The sequence below is a fragment of the Sciurus carolinensis genome, chromosome 3 (genome assembly GCF_902686445.1).
Source record: "Sciurus carolinensis chromosome 3, mSciCar1.2, whole genome shotgun sequence".
Taxonomy (NCBI): Eukaryota; Metazoa; Chordata; class Mammalia; order Rodentia; family Sciuridae; genus Sciurus; species Sciurus carolinensis.
Window position 1 is genome coordinate 52967704 of NC_062215.1, and position 14784 is coordinate 52982487.

Sequence of the window (14784 nt, forward strand, 5' to 3'; positions counted from 1 at the left end):
GTTCAAAAAATGGAATGTAGGACAAAGAGAATGTATGTGGAAGATAATAAAGAGCTCAACTTTGTGTGTGTCAGAAAGTGTCAAGTGAAGATATCTATTGAAAAATCAGGATAAAAACTAGGATGTGCTGCAGAGATGTGGAGGTCAGTGACAGGAGAAGTTGAAATGACCAATTTGGTTGTCATCACTTGCAGGTGACAAAAGAAGCTAATGACCAAGAATGGAAATCTAGACAATGACACAAGCAGCTCGCATCGAAAAATGTAAGCTACAAATTCTATTTCTGAGGTCTGCAGTCTTAAACAGGCTCAGAACTGACACACAGTGGACCACTGGCATGTTCAAATTCTACATTCTTCAATCTTTGACATCACAATAAGATTCCCTTTCCTTCATGGAATCATCAGAGGAGTTAAATAAGATCATGGATGTAAAGTTTATTGCTAACTTGAAAAACCAAGGAGGGAAAGGTGATCCTTAAAGAGTCAGGTTAAAAGCAGACTCTGGCCTCCTTGACCATGTTTGAAGAAACAACACTTAGGGCCCCAAGAGGACTTAGTTTCCAGAAAATACAAACTAAACTGCTATAAGAAAGCAAATAAAATGTGCATTTAAATACACATCAAGTAAAAAGGAAGGGAAATGCATACGTGAGAAGAAAAAAAAAAGAAGGAAAAAAGGTCATGAGAATGATGTGAACACTTGCTCAAAAACAGATTTCTATTTAGGAATGAAAAGTTCAATTTACAAGAGCGACTGTTGACCTGACCTGAGTTGTTTGAATCTTAGCACTGACCTAGGAGAACAAGCATTTAAAGTCAAGTTTTGGTTTTCAAAAAGGAACACATGATAAGTTAGTTGTTTAAGAGCTTCAGACAGAAATTTAAATTAAATGATTTAAATTATGCCTTCCAGGGTCAGCTAGAATTAACAAACAGGAAACCTTCCCACCAGGTCACTGAGAACACATTTTACATCAGCTACACACCTCTGTTTCAGTTCTTATTTATTGGAAAATCATTTCACTTGATCAGAAACATGGAAACAAAAATCTGCAATAATATTCAAATATCAAACTCAATATTTACACTGGACAAAATCTGTACATATTTCAAGGGTTACCATGATACAGAGAATAAAATTGTCTTCTTACAAAAGACTCTTCTCAGGGCTCCCTTCATGTCTCTGTTCCTCAGATTGCAGGTGCAAGGGCTCAGCATGCGAGTTACCACATCACAGCCTTAATAGATCTGTCAGCTGATGAACATAAACATAGACCAATAATGGTCCCACAGAATAGTGACACACCACAGAGAGGTGGGAGCCACAGGTGAGAAGGCCTTGTGAACACCACAAGAAGAAGGAACCTTGAATATAAGGAGGAGAAAATTAACGCAAAGGACAGGATGATCAGTAGGAATAGAATTGACAATAATGAGTCCTCCCATGATAAATGTCATCAACTCATTGACATGAGTGTCAGAGCAGACCAGCTTCAGCAAAGCAGAGATGTCACAGAAAAAGTGTGGGATCATGCTGTCTGAACAGAAAGATAATCTGGCCAGGAGCAGAGTGTGCAACATGGAAGGGAGCACGGTCAGCACCCAAGACAGCACCACCAGGGAGAGAGAGAGCTCAGGGCTCATGACAGCAGTGCAGGGGAAAGCAGAAGGTCACATAGTGCTCATAAGCCATGGCCACAAGGAGAAAGATCTTGAAGTTTCCAAAAAGCAGGAAGAAGTACATTTGAATCCGGCAGCTTTCAAAGGGAATGGATGAAACTTAACTCTGCTTTTTCTGTAGCAATTTGGGCACTGTGACAGAGGAAAAGCAGAAGTCAGAAAAATACAAGATGCTGAGAACAAATATATGGTTGTGTGGAGACAGGAGTCCAGGTGAATGAGAATGACGATGAAGAGGTTTCTCAGGATGTGGCATGGCAAGGAACAGGGCACAGAACAGGTTTTGGTGCTCTGACTGGATGGGCAGACCCAGGAAGAGGAACTCTTGAGAATTTGGTTTCTTCCTGTCATGCTCTATCTCCAGTATCTTTATGGGAAAGTCAGAGAATCCCTTAATAAGCCAAAGAAATGAACACTCTTCTATTATCATACATTGTCTGATACTTGTTCTATAATAAATGATCTCATTTTCTTTACAATAATTGGAAGCATTAAAGCCCAAAAGTCTGTTCTCTGTATAATCATTGGTGTCTTTTTTATTAATCTCCCTGTAACAAGTTTGAATATTTCATCCTTTCCTAACACTCTTATATACTAGCTTCTGAGACAAAATGCATTCATACCTGCCTGGCTGGTAATCCCAGGGCAACATAACTGGCTCTTGTTCCATCTGTATCTTATATGTTGATTTTCCTCAAGGATTTTTTATGTGCTATACTCTTATAAAAAATCTATGCACACCCCCAAGAAAAACTCATCCACTCCAATGTCAAGATCAGCATTTAAAACTCACATGTAGGGGCTGGGGACTGAGTACAGTGATACAGTGCTTTTCTAATATACACAAGACTGGGTTTGACCCCAGCACTCCAAAAAATAAATTACAATATAAAATAAAAATCAGTTACTAATCTACAAATCTCTATGTCCCATAACCATTATCTTCCCTTCAGTGAATCATTGGCTCCTTAAGCTGAACCAGCTTACGTCCCTACCCAAACTCATCAGATTGCATTGCCTCGGTACCACCCTCCTCCTCATTTACGCTCTCACATTTCAAAAAAGGAATGCAGCATCAGATCTGAAGTCTCTGAATTGTTTCATTCATTCTTTTACCTTACCATCAACTCCAGCATACTATGTCATGTATATTCTACACTTTATTCTCCTACTACTTCATACACTCCTGATCACAAGGACACATTCCTAGTCCACGATGGCATCTTATCTCACCTACACTTTTGAACAGTCTCTCAAGTAATGTCCCTCTTTCTATGCCTCAATACCCTTCACCTTCAATATGCTTCATTCACATAGTAATAGTCTGAAATAGTAGAAATCTGATTAACCCTCTCCTGATGAGTGCTTCAGAGGATTGGCACTGCTCTTAAGATAACATTCCTTTTGAGGGCATATTGCTTTATCACCTGCCATGCATCTACCTCCACTGTCTCACCTGGCTCCACAGGGACACTTGCAATCCACTCTGCAGCAATGCTGGACTTACTGGCATCTCATACTCGCTGTTCCTCCTGCCTATCACTTTGTCCATCTGCTCACTCTTCACCTGGCTTACCCACAATTACTTTCAGGCATATTATATGACACTTGCTAAGCTACAACTCCCTTGGGTCCACACACTAGGTGAGTCCTGCAGCAGTTTCCACATGATCTTGTTCTCACATAATACGGCTCATGTCCTGATCACAGATTGAGAGCTGACTTCTCACCAGGTTGTGAACTTCATGCAGGAAAGGCCATGTCCGCCTCATGCCTGCTGCAGGGCAGGGCCTGGCATGGAGCCTGATGCGGCCAATGCTTCATCAATATTTGTTCGCTGTCCTTCAGGATGAGACCTATCCCTTCAACTTTAAGGACGTCAACTCCCCATAAATGGAATAACTGCTACTTTCATCCTCCCAGAATACAAACTCTTTAGACCTCACCACCTAGCACATTTTGTCACTACATTACCAACTTCTCAGATGTAGCCTTTCTATTCATGGAAAATACTAGGGAACATCAGATGCCCTGCCCTTTTCAGCAATACTGATGCCAATGAAGCATTCTTATGCTTTAATACACAGGATGCCATCAAATCAATGTGATTAAAATAAATATGAGAGCATTATGTAAATTATTGTAAAAGAGGAAAGAAACCTAAGTTTTAAAGCTCTCCCTTCAGTTCCTCCTCAGATATCTATACCATATGTGATGGCTAATTTTACGTGTCAACTTTGCCACGTCCTGAGGCCAAGTTTTCATCAAATATGACTTCTACATTGCCAAGAAGATATTTTGTAACGTGATTAATAGTTAACTCAACAGACTTTTACAAAAGAAAATTACCGTGTATGTGATAAGCCTTGTATCATCAGTGGAAAAATTAGAGGAAAGACAGACAGACTTTATTCTCCTGATCAAGAATTTGTCCCCAGTCAACTATATCTATGTTTAATGGCCAAATGCTACTTGATAGACCAATGCTCATCAAAATCGATGAGAGGGCCTTACCAAAGGGAGACTTTTTCCCTCCTGAATGTCCACAGCAACTTCCATGTGGACTTGGTGGTACTGGCATGGGGTTAGCACCAGGAGGGCAGCCTACTGATGCCTACACAGGGTCTGTAGGCAGGGAGGGACCCCTTTGGTGGTGGTATGGAAAACACAGGACTATTTGGATCTGGGATGAACATGGACCAAATAAATGAACTCCTAAGTAATGCACTGAAGAGAGGAGAGATCACTGCAAAGCAAGGAGGAGGTGGAGGTGAAGGCAGCATCCCTGGGATGGAAAGGGACACTGACTGCATTGAGGGTGCTGGCATGGAGCTCATGGGTGCAACCTGGACCATGGAATGAATCAAGTGGGCTGGGAGATCCAGTGCATGGGCCTGGTATGGACACATGGGCTCTGGCATCCAGCATAATAGGTCAAAGGGCCTTGACCACATGGTCCCCAGCATCGAGCACATGGGCCAGACCATGGAGCGTGTTGGCTCTGGGTTTGAGCACATGGGTGCCAGCGTGGGTTTCAGTGTGAAGTGCATGGCTGCTCCCATCGACCATGTGGGCCAAACAATTGAGTGCATGGGCCCCACCATGGAGCACATGGGCCCCGTGATAGATCACATGTCCACCAGCCTACAGTGAATGGGAGTCAACAACCTGGAGCAGATGGGCCTGGAGCACATGGGAGTCAACTGTCTTGAGCGCATGGGCCTGGAGAGAATGGGCGCCAACATCCTTGAGCACATGGGTCCAATCGTGGGTCCAGCCCTGGGCGCTGACATTGACCGTACTGTTCTGGCCATGGGGGGTGGTTACGGTGCCAGCTTCGACTGCACCATTGAAATGGAACATGTCAACTTTGGAGGAAGATTCATGGCTTCCTTTGGTAGAGCTGGAGGCCATGCTTCTGGGTGAACAGAAAGGCCTGCCAGATACTTGTGAGCAATCTCCCATTTGATTTTACATGGAATATGCTAAAGGACAAATTCAAAGAATGTAGCCACGTGCTCCGTGACAACATCAAATGGAGAATGGGAAGTCCAAGGGGTGCAATGTGGTTAAGTTTGAGTTGCCAGAAGTGGCTGAGGGAGCCTGCTGGATGATGAATGGCATGAAGCTCAGTGGCGGAGAGACTGATGTTCAAATTCATAGAAACGCTTAAGCATTTGCCTTTTTAAAGACATCAATACCAGACCTCTGAATTTGTATTTTCTTTTGTTAACCATTTGAATCTGTTAGCTAGGTGTATAAAGATGTTTAAAAAATTTAGCTGCTTTTTGGGGTAATTTGAATTACTTTTTTAATGACAGGGGTTCCATTTGACTGTTTGCGTTGAGATTGTGATATGCACAACTTTTTTGTAGTTGTGGCATCTTGTTGACATTGAATATGAGTTTGATAATAAATACCAGTTCCTGAAAAAATAAAAAGAATTTGATCCCCAAAAGACTTTCCTCCCCTGAAGAATTCTGCCTCCAGAATGCTCTGCATTCAAAAGTGTAACATCCATCCTTTCCTGGACTACAGTTTGCAGTCTTCCACTGCAGGTTGTGAACTTGGAAATAGTCGATATCATACACTCGGTTCTTAAAATAAATTTGCACACATAATCATACACATACACATCCTAATAATTCTTTTAGTTGGCCCTGACTAATAAACTCCCCCTACATCAAAAAGCTGTCAAGGGAAGCAGAGAAGGACCTTTAGCAGATGTGGGAAGCCCATTTTGCTAAGATGAAATGAGTGAGTACGACTGCTGGTAACTTCACCCTGCTGACGGTGTTCCACACTGCCACATTAACAGTATGTGCCCTTGAATATTAGGTGTTGGCATTACAGTGGGAAGAAACATGTAGATCACGCACCTGGTGTCTCACAATTTTGAATTCCCTGATGAGTGAGTGCAATGATCTCGTGTGTAAGGAGTATTTACAGGGATCACAAACCACAGACATCATCTGCCGATGTTATCACTGACAGCCCAATGAACTTCTAACAGCTGTTAAATCCACAGTTCTCAACCTGACCTGCACATAAGAATCACCTAGAGCCTGTCTCTAAAATTTAATATGCATGCACGACACCTGGGGATTCTGTTAAAAACCTAATCTGGTTCTGCAGCTCACTACTACATTTTAAATGAACCCCAAGGTGATGTCAGTACTGTTGTCACTGAACTGCACTTGAGTATCAAACATATACATTGTCATTAAAAATGCAGGTTAGTGAGTACCTTCAGATAAATTTAATCATCATCTATGACAGGAGTCCTATGCAAGGTTTTTTAAACTCCACAGGTGAATGTAAATGAAAGAATGTTCAAGAAGTACTACAGAATGGATAAAGAAAATGTGGTATATATATACAATGGAATATTACTCAGCCATAAAGAATGATAAAATTATGGCATTTGCAGGCAAATGGATGAAACTGGAGAATATCATGCTAAGTGAGATAAGCCAATCTCAAAAAAACAAAGGACCAATGATATCGCTAATAAGTGGATGATGACACATAATGGGGGGTGGGAGGGGTTAGTGTTAGGGTTAGAGTTAGGATTAGGGAGGGGGGCAAGAATGGAGGAAGGAAGGACTGTATAGAGGGAAAAGAGGGGTGGGAGGGGTGGGGGGAAGGGAAAAAAATAACAGAATGAATCAAACAACATTACCCTATGTAAATTTATGATTACACAAATGGTATGCCTTTACGCCATGTACAAACAGAGAAACAACATGTATCCCATTTGTTTACAATTAAAAAAAAAAAAAGAAGTATTACAGTACTGAACCCTTATTCATAAGGTGGTTTTTACATGAAAATGATACAAGCAATTCAAGGACATTGCACAATGTTACAGTAATGAACATTATTAATAAAACATGAATATACTGAACACTAATCAAATTATTTAAACCATGTGAAAAGGTCTTGGAAGGTTAAAAGATGGAAAAGAAAAGTTGGAAAAGGGGAAACGTAACAAACCGGAGGAATTTTTCTGCTGAACATCATACAATCTGGGAATTCAAGACAATCACATTCAAAAGACAGACAGGAACTCATTCACCCATCTATGAACTCACCCAGGGTGGTTGACTGTGACTCTGGGGACCTGATCCTACTCCCGTTTATTCATTAGAAGCACAGGAAGTAACGGCCTCTGTAGTCTTCACACAACTGCCGCATCCCTTCTCATTCTTCCCCTTCTACACACAGGAGTCCAAGGATCTCTGCATCCCAGAGGAGTACTGATGCTGGAGGAACTAATGAAAGACAAAATAATTATTCGGGACCTCTCAGAGATTAATTCTCCCAGAGTCCTGTAGTGGTGACTTGTGACAACCTCAGTTCACACCTGTTCCCCCATCCTTTGGGGGAAGGGGAAGATGCTGAGCAGCTCAAAGACACATGCTTTCTTGTTGCCTGTGTAGGCAAGGGGCAGGAGATCTGTGTGTCTGCAGCCTATATTTCCGGAGCTGAAGGCAGATGGCTGCAGAAACCAGCAAGATAATCAGGGATGACATTGTGCATGTCCCATAGTATCTTAGGAGTTTAAGTGTTTAGGCTTTATCCTTTGGAAAACAAGTAATCACCAGTGGACTTCAATAGAATACAATGTAATGCCTGTTTCAGAAATATTGCAAGGATGGCAGAACCTGTTACTACTCCCCATCTTCTTGTCCACCGTCCCAAGGAAAGGAAGAAATGCACTTAACAGGATCAGACTGCTATGATTAAAACACATGCAGACATAGAGAAATCAGAAGAATAAGAAAAAATGAACTCCCCAGACCATTTCCCATCAATCCTTCCTCGCACCGTGTTAAAAAGTTGACTTTGCACCACATTTGGTTCATTTTCTATGGAAATCCTTAAGAGCAGCCAGCACAATCATCATCCCTTCCTCCATGTATTATCACATCACTTCCTAATGCCAAGAGAACCCTCTCCCAGTATTTGACTGAGAAGCCAGGTCTGGCATATACAATTCACTGTCTCAAAATACACTCCTCATTGGTCATCATCAGCTGGAGGATCTTCACATAATGACACACTGCAAATTCCCTTCCTAGGGACGTGCATCCTTATTGGTGTTGCCTTTATTGGGTTTTATAGTTTTCATTAATGTTTGCTAATGGTATGAACTGCCACCCAATCTGTTCCCAGGATTTCAGATGCCAGTTGTGCAGAGTAACCAACTTTCCCCTTGGTGATCAATATCAATTACCCCATGCACAGGAACAACCCTGTTGTTTGTACATTAGCTTACACATGAATCAGAAAAAGACCAAATAATAGTCTAAGGGATTGTTATGTCCCTTGGCAGAAGAGCATATCCTTTAAGAACTACACACTTTTGGTGCCTCTTATTCCAATTCACGTTGCAGTGATCTCCAATGACTTTAGTGGTTACAACTTGAAAGCACCGTACATCTGCTCCATCTGCACCTTGGCTTTTTGCTTGGGAACATCTCGGACTTCACAGAGTAGGATGTCACAGGCAATCTCCTCAGAACTCATACAAACATTAAGATTGAAGATCCATTATCCATTAACTGCGTACAGAGTGGAGGTGTGAATTAAAATTTAAAAGTTGTGAATATGGAAATCCAATTTTTCCATCACCATTTATTAAAGAGACTACTGTACTAGCTTTCTACCAGTACAATAAAATATCTAGCACCGTTGACTTATAAACCAGTTCATTTAGCTCACAGTTTGAAGGGTTCAAATGACAAATGGCCGCCCTGGCCAGGCCAGCCTTGCATTATCACTTCATGTTGCAGGATAGGAATGGCAGAACACATAGAGAGGAAGGATCATATCTTCAACTAGAATGGAGAGTTCCAGGATCCTTTTCAAAGTCATCCACAATGACCTGAGGACTTTCCAGAAGGTCCTGCTACTTAACCATAGCAACTCTGCATACTGTAATCCTGAGCCTAGACTTTTACATATGGATCCTTGGGGGACAGTCAACATTAAAATAGTAGTAAATTAGGCAGAAGAAAAATATTAACAACAACATCTAATCATAAAACAGAACAATTAAAAAATATACTGTAACAAATGTTGTCCCAGTCATCTCTTCCCCTCTCTCCCTAAATCTTAGTGTACTCTACTCATTCTTCTTTTTCCTGTCACACTGTATCATGATAAAAGGCCTACAGGGTGAGATGAAGTGAGGTGAATGACATACGCTTTGTTACCTAGCATTAGCTACATAATATAATGCTCACTTGAAGGTTCACTTGATCCTTACCAAGTAAGTTTCATTATGTAAGGTTTACTCATTACACAGCAATGCAAAAACATGCAATCTGATGCCACTTGTATAAGCTGTTATACTCCTAATATAGTTTAGATCATTCACAGTCTAGTACTTGATTTATTTTTATGGATCATCCTACCATTTTTCTTCAAGTCCCCAAAGTAGGCTCCACCAGCACAGGATTCCTGTCCATGCCCTAAATGGGCAATGAGTGGTCATTCGTCTCTCAGCTCTCCATCCCTACCTTTTCCCAAAGTATAGTCAGGCGTGATCAGTGGCTGTAATCAGTCACCATACAGGACTCTGAGACTCTTGAGAATTTGTCTTTAAAAGGTCCTAGATAATTACTTTGCACTTAATGAGTTATGCCCAAATCTGGATTCCCCTGGGATGCAGAGCCTCTCAGGCCCATGGATGACTAGAAGGTGAGACATGAGAAGGGATGGCATGGATATCTATGTGATGACTACAGAGGATGTTACTTCATATGCTTATAACGAATAAAGGAGAGCAGGATCTTGGGTCGGGGACTGGGACTGACCCTCAGACACCCTGGGTAAGTTGTCCAGGTGGAAAATGATCTGGTATCTTTCCAACCTGAAGGTCATGATTTGTCAGGTTTTATGATGTTCTACAAGGTAATTTTTCAGGTATGATAACTTTCCTTTTTACCACTGAGCTGCTTTCCAAGACTTTGCCACAGTACAGAATATTTTGATGAATGTTCATCAACTTATAATACTTTTTATTAAAAACACTGTTCATTAACATTACTTACTGTGCAGTGAATCCTCAAAGATCACAGCATTTTGACATAACAGGACTATAAGGTAGGGTTCAGTACAATAACAATTCTTAACCTTCCTTTATTTTACACTTTCCTAAGGAACTTTAGAAAGCTTTGCACAGGCCACTTCTCAGAGATTTCAATTAAATTACTCAATGGGCTCAGTAATCTACATTTAATCACAATGTGTGTATATGCTAGTCAAGTGCAGTCCAGTGATCACAGTATTGACACCACTATTTGTGTATTTATTAAAAATGTAGGATCTGAGCAACAGAAACAGAATAAATGTCTTAAATGGTAGGTAATCTGCATGTGTGTTACATTTACAAATTTTGCCCTACATAATTCTTAAGTGCAGCCCAGACTGAGAATATTAGATTTAATGGCTGAGGAAGATAGGAAGCTCAGTGAATTATGAAAATATCTGCAGGCGGTTTCTCTGGTTTTGTGATCCTTGTACATGTTCTTGACATAAAGATAGTCCCACAAACTCAAAAGATGAGCAAAAGTCTGAGAAACCAGGTACATGGTTTTCTCCACGTCTCCCACTATGATGCAAACACATGGTGTCCACACGTACAAACTGTTAATGCAGTAGTTTTAAACACCATCAGCAGTTGGTGAACATCCCAGCAAATCTCATTTATATCATTCTAGTGAATGTGATCTTCTCACATCTCTTAATGCTTCTCCTCTCCATTTTTGACAGTTTTTATTTTTGTACTTAGGATTGAACCAAGGGAGCTCAACCACTGTGCTACATCCTCAGCTCTTTTTTACATTTTATAGAGACAGGATCTCACTGAGTTACTTAGTGCCTCACTAAGTTGCAGAGGCTGGCTTTGAACTCAAGATCCTCCTGCCTCAGCCTCCTGAGCTGCTGGGGTTACAGGCAAACTGCAGAGCACTGCAACATACTGGACTTTATGAGTCAGGGTTATTCAAAAGAAAGCAGTGTGTGTGTGTGTGTGTGTGTGTGAGAGAGAGAGAGAGAGAGAGAGAGAGAGAGAGAGAGAGAGAGAAAGAGAGAGAGAGAGAGAAAGAGAGAGAGTTTGAAGTTTATTTTAAGGATAGAGCCCACAGAATACTACAACCGTTAAGTCTAAAATCTACAGGGCTGTCCTGCCTACTGGAGTTCCTGGAAGAGTAGATAGTACAGTATGGAGACCACAGAATTCTGGAGACAGAATTCTTCCTCTTATGGAGAGTGAAGTCTTTTCCCTTAAGACCTTCTACTGACAGTAGCAAGGCTCATCACATTTTGGGGGGGCAATCTACTTCACTCAAAATATGATTTAAATTTCAATATATTATAAAATACCATCATGCCAACACTCAGAACTGGTATTTCACAAAAGCCTGATGCCAGGATCTAGCTATGTTGACACATAAAATTAATCATCATAAGTGATATGGAGATCTGAGGAGGAACTCATGGGAGAGCTTCAAAAAATGCAACATGATCTGCTTTCTCCATAGTTTCTAAAATGCTCATCCTATTATTTTCTCTCACATCAATACCCCTGAAATTTGCGTGTATTAATACATAAAGATGTTTAAGTCATTGGTCTGACTGAAACGTGCAGTACTTCTAAACACCCTAATTTTTTGAATAAATATAAAATTACATCTGTGAAGTTGGTAATGGAGTGTCAAAATTTAGTGCTATGTGGTGAAGTCTAGTGAGTTTGTATTCTGGGAAGATTTTAGAACTGTGGTTATTTTACTTAATGAGAGTTTTCTGTCCTTAAAGTTGAAGGAATCTGTCTCATCCTGATGGACAGCCAACAAACACTAATGAAGCATTGGCCACATCAGGCACCATGACAGGAGCTGCCCTGCTGCAGGCATGAGACAGACATGGCCTTTCCTGCATGGAGTTCACAACCTGGTGGAAATTCAGCCATCAACCTCTAATCAGGGAATTCACTGCTATGGGATGAGAACAGGATGCTGTGCAAACAGCAACACAACTCACCGAGGGTGGGGATACAAGGGAGGTTTAGTTTCATAAGTGCCATCTAAAGTACCTGAATCAGGATAAGCTAACTGAAAGAGGAAGCAGAGGGGAGAAAGGGATAGGTCGGAGGAACACCAAGTATGAAATTCTAGAGGCAATAAATTATGATTTTCAGTCCAGAAGTGCTGGACAATGGAAGGTTTGTATCACTTGGGGGCCAGATGAGACTGTGGAAGTAGACACAGCTCAGGTAACGAAGCACCATTTGTACCCTTCAAAGGAACTTCACTTTTATCTTAAGAGCAATAATATCCTGAAGCGTGAAGCAGGAGAGATGATCCAATTTCCATCTCAGAATGACGTAGTGTGAATGAAGCATATTGAAGGAGAAGGGTATTTAAGGTATGAAAACAGGGATATGACTTGAATCTCACTGGGACTACTTACATAATTCAGGTGAGATAACATGTCATCAAGGTCTATGAATGTGCTTTTGTGATAAGGAGTGGGGGAAGCAGCAGAGGAATGAAGTGTAGAATATATGGAATGTGACAGATACAACTGGGAGTTGATGGTGACAGAGAAGAATGGAAGAAAAAAAGTCCAGAGATTTCTGATCAGATCCTGCATTATTTACAGAGACATGAGAGAGAAGAGGAGGCGTGTGGATGCAACACAACATGCTGAGTTTCATTAGGGACCTGTTGAGCTTAAGATGCCTGTGATCCATTGAAGGGAGTATGATCATCAAGCAAAGGCACACAGAGATCTGTGGGTGAGAGAGGTGTCTCTACCTGAGTTTAAATGATAATCTAAGTATTTGTCATAGATGAGATTTTCTTGGGGTTACACGTAGAATTATAAGAGGATAGGGTTTACAAATATATGTTTGAGGAACACCATCCTATAAGATATTATATAGCAGACACCAATTACAATTGGTTAGGATGACCGGTCAGAGAAGTACAAGAAAATGCAACACTCCTTTTGTGATAGAAACTAAGAGATAAGTATTTAGGAAAGAATGGACTACTCAAAAATGTTTAAAATAATATGACAAAAAGTAATAATTGATCATAGGGATTAAAGACACTTGTAAGATTATACTTATTGTGATGATGGTGAGATCAACTATTATAGAACATGTAAAGACTGTGTATCAGAGAAGACAATCATTGTCACATGGATTTTTAAAGGGCTAATTTCTCTTAAAGGTATTGGAGACAGATAATAACGGGAAAAATTCAAACTCTCACCTCAGAGTTGCTCCTCCTGGGCCTGCCCATCCAGCCAGAACACTAAAACCTGTTCTATGCCTTACTGCTAACCATATATCTTGCCACAGGATGAGGGGAACCTCTTTATCATCCTCATTTGCCTGGACTCCCATCTCCACACACCCATGCATTTGTTTCTCAGCATCTTGTCTTTCTCTGAAATCTGCTTTTCCTCTTTCACAATGCCCAAATTGCTATAGAACATGCAGAGTCAAGTTCCATGCATCCCCTATGCAGGCTGCCTGACCCAAATTTACTTCTATTTTCTGGAGACCTTGGGAACTTCATCCTCATGGCAGGGCCTATGACCACCATATGGACATCTGCTTCCCCCTGCACTAAACCACCATCATGAGCCCCAAGCTGTCTGTCCCTGGTGGTGCCGTCCTGGGGGCTGACCACAATCTATGCCTTGTTACACACCCTGCTCATTCCAAGACTGTCCTTCTGTGCAGACAATGTGATCCCACACTTTTTCTGTGAAATATTCACCCTGCTGAAGCTGGCCTGCTCTGACGCTCATGTTAATGTGTTGGTGATATTTATTATAGGAGGATTGTTGTCATACCATTCTTACTCATTCTTGTGTCCTATACAAGGATCGTGTCCTCTACTCTCAAGGTCCCTTCTGCTTGATGTATCTGTAAGGCCCTCTCCACCTGTGGTTCCCACCTCTCTGTGGTGTTGCTCTTCTATGGGACAGTCATTGGGCTGTACTTATGTCCATCAGGTAATAATTCAACTGCGAAACATACTGTCACGGCTCCGAAGTACACAGTGGGGGCTCCCATGCTGAAACCCTTCATCTATAGCCTGAGAAAGAGAGATATGGACGGAGCCCTAGGAAGGGCTGCTTGTTGGAAGAAAATTCCCTTGTGTGAGAAGGGCTTTTAACATATTTTTTACATTATTAGTGATATTAATATTGGAATACAGTTTTCCCTCACCATGGGAACGTCTGCTGAAGTAGCATACTCCATAACTGTTCAATAGGCAAAAGAAAGGAGGTTTAGCTAAGTAGCGAACTAGGGAAGGTGGTCTTGGAGAACTGGCTTTGCCCTCCCTCCTCTTTGTCTTTCCCAGGTGATGATGAACAAGCCTATGTAAAAGCTACATTTTATGTGCTCTCAACTTCTTACGTTATTAAGTTATTCCTAGGTCTTTCAGTTTTTCCTCAAATCTGCTTTGACTATGGTATCATTTTAAAATATTGCTCCATATCTTAGATTGATACTCAATGACCTCCCAATATCTCAATCTCCCAGAAAACCTTGAGAGTCTCCCACATAATA

At 41.2% G+C, this 14784-nt stretch overlaps 3 pseudogenes; 2 read left to right on the forward strand and 1 right to left on the reverse strand.

Annotated features, from left to right (window-relative positions):
* Positions 1 to 1225: 1225 nt before the first annotated feature.
* On the reverse strand, positions 1226 to 3234 carry LOC124979342 (olfactory receptor 1468-like; annotated as a pseudogene).
* A 244-nt stretch (positions 3235 to 3478) lies between these two features.
* On the forward strand, positions 3479 to 5355 carry LOC124979343 (heterogeneous nuclear ribonucleoprotein M-like; annotated as a pseudogene).
* An 8319-nt stretch (positions 5356 to 13674) lies between these two features.
* Positions 13675 to 14386, forward strand: LOC124979344 (olfactory receptor-like protein DTMT; annotated as a pseudogene).
* The last annotated feature ends 398 nt before the right edge of the window (positions 14387 to 14784 follow it).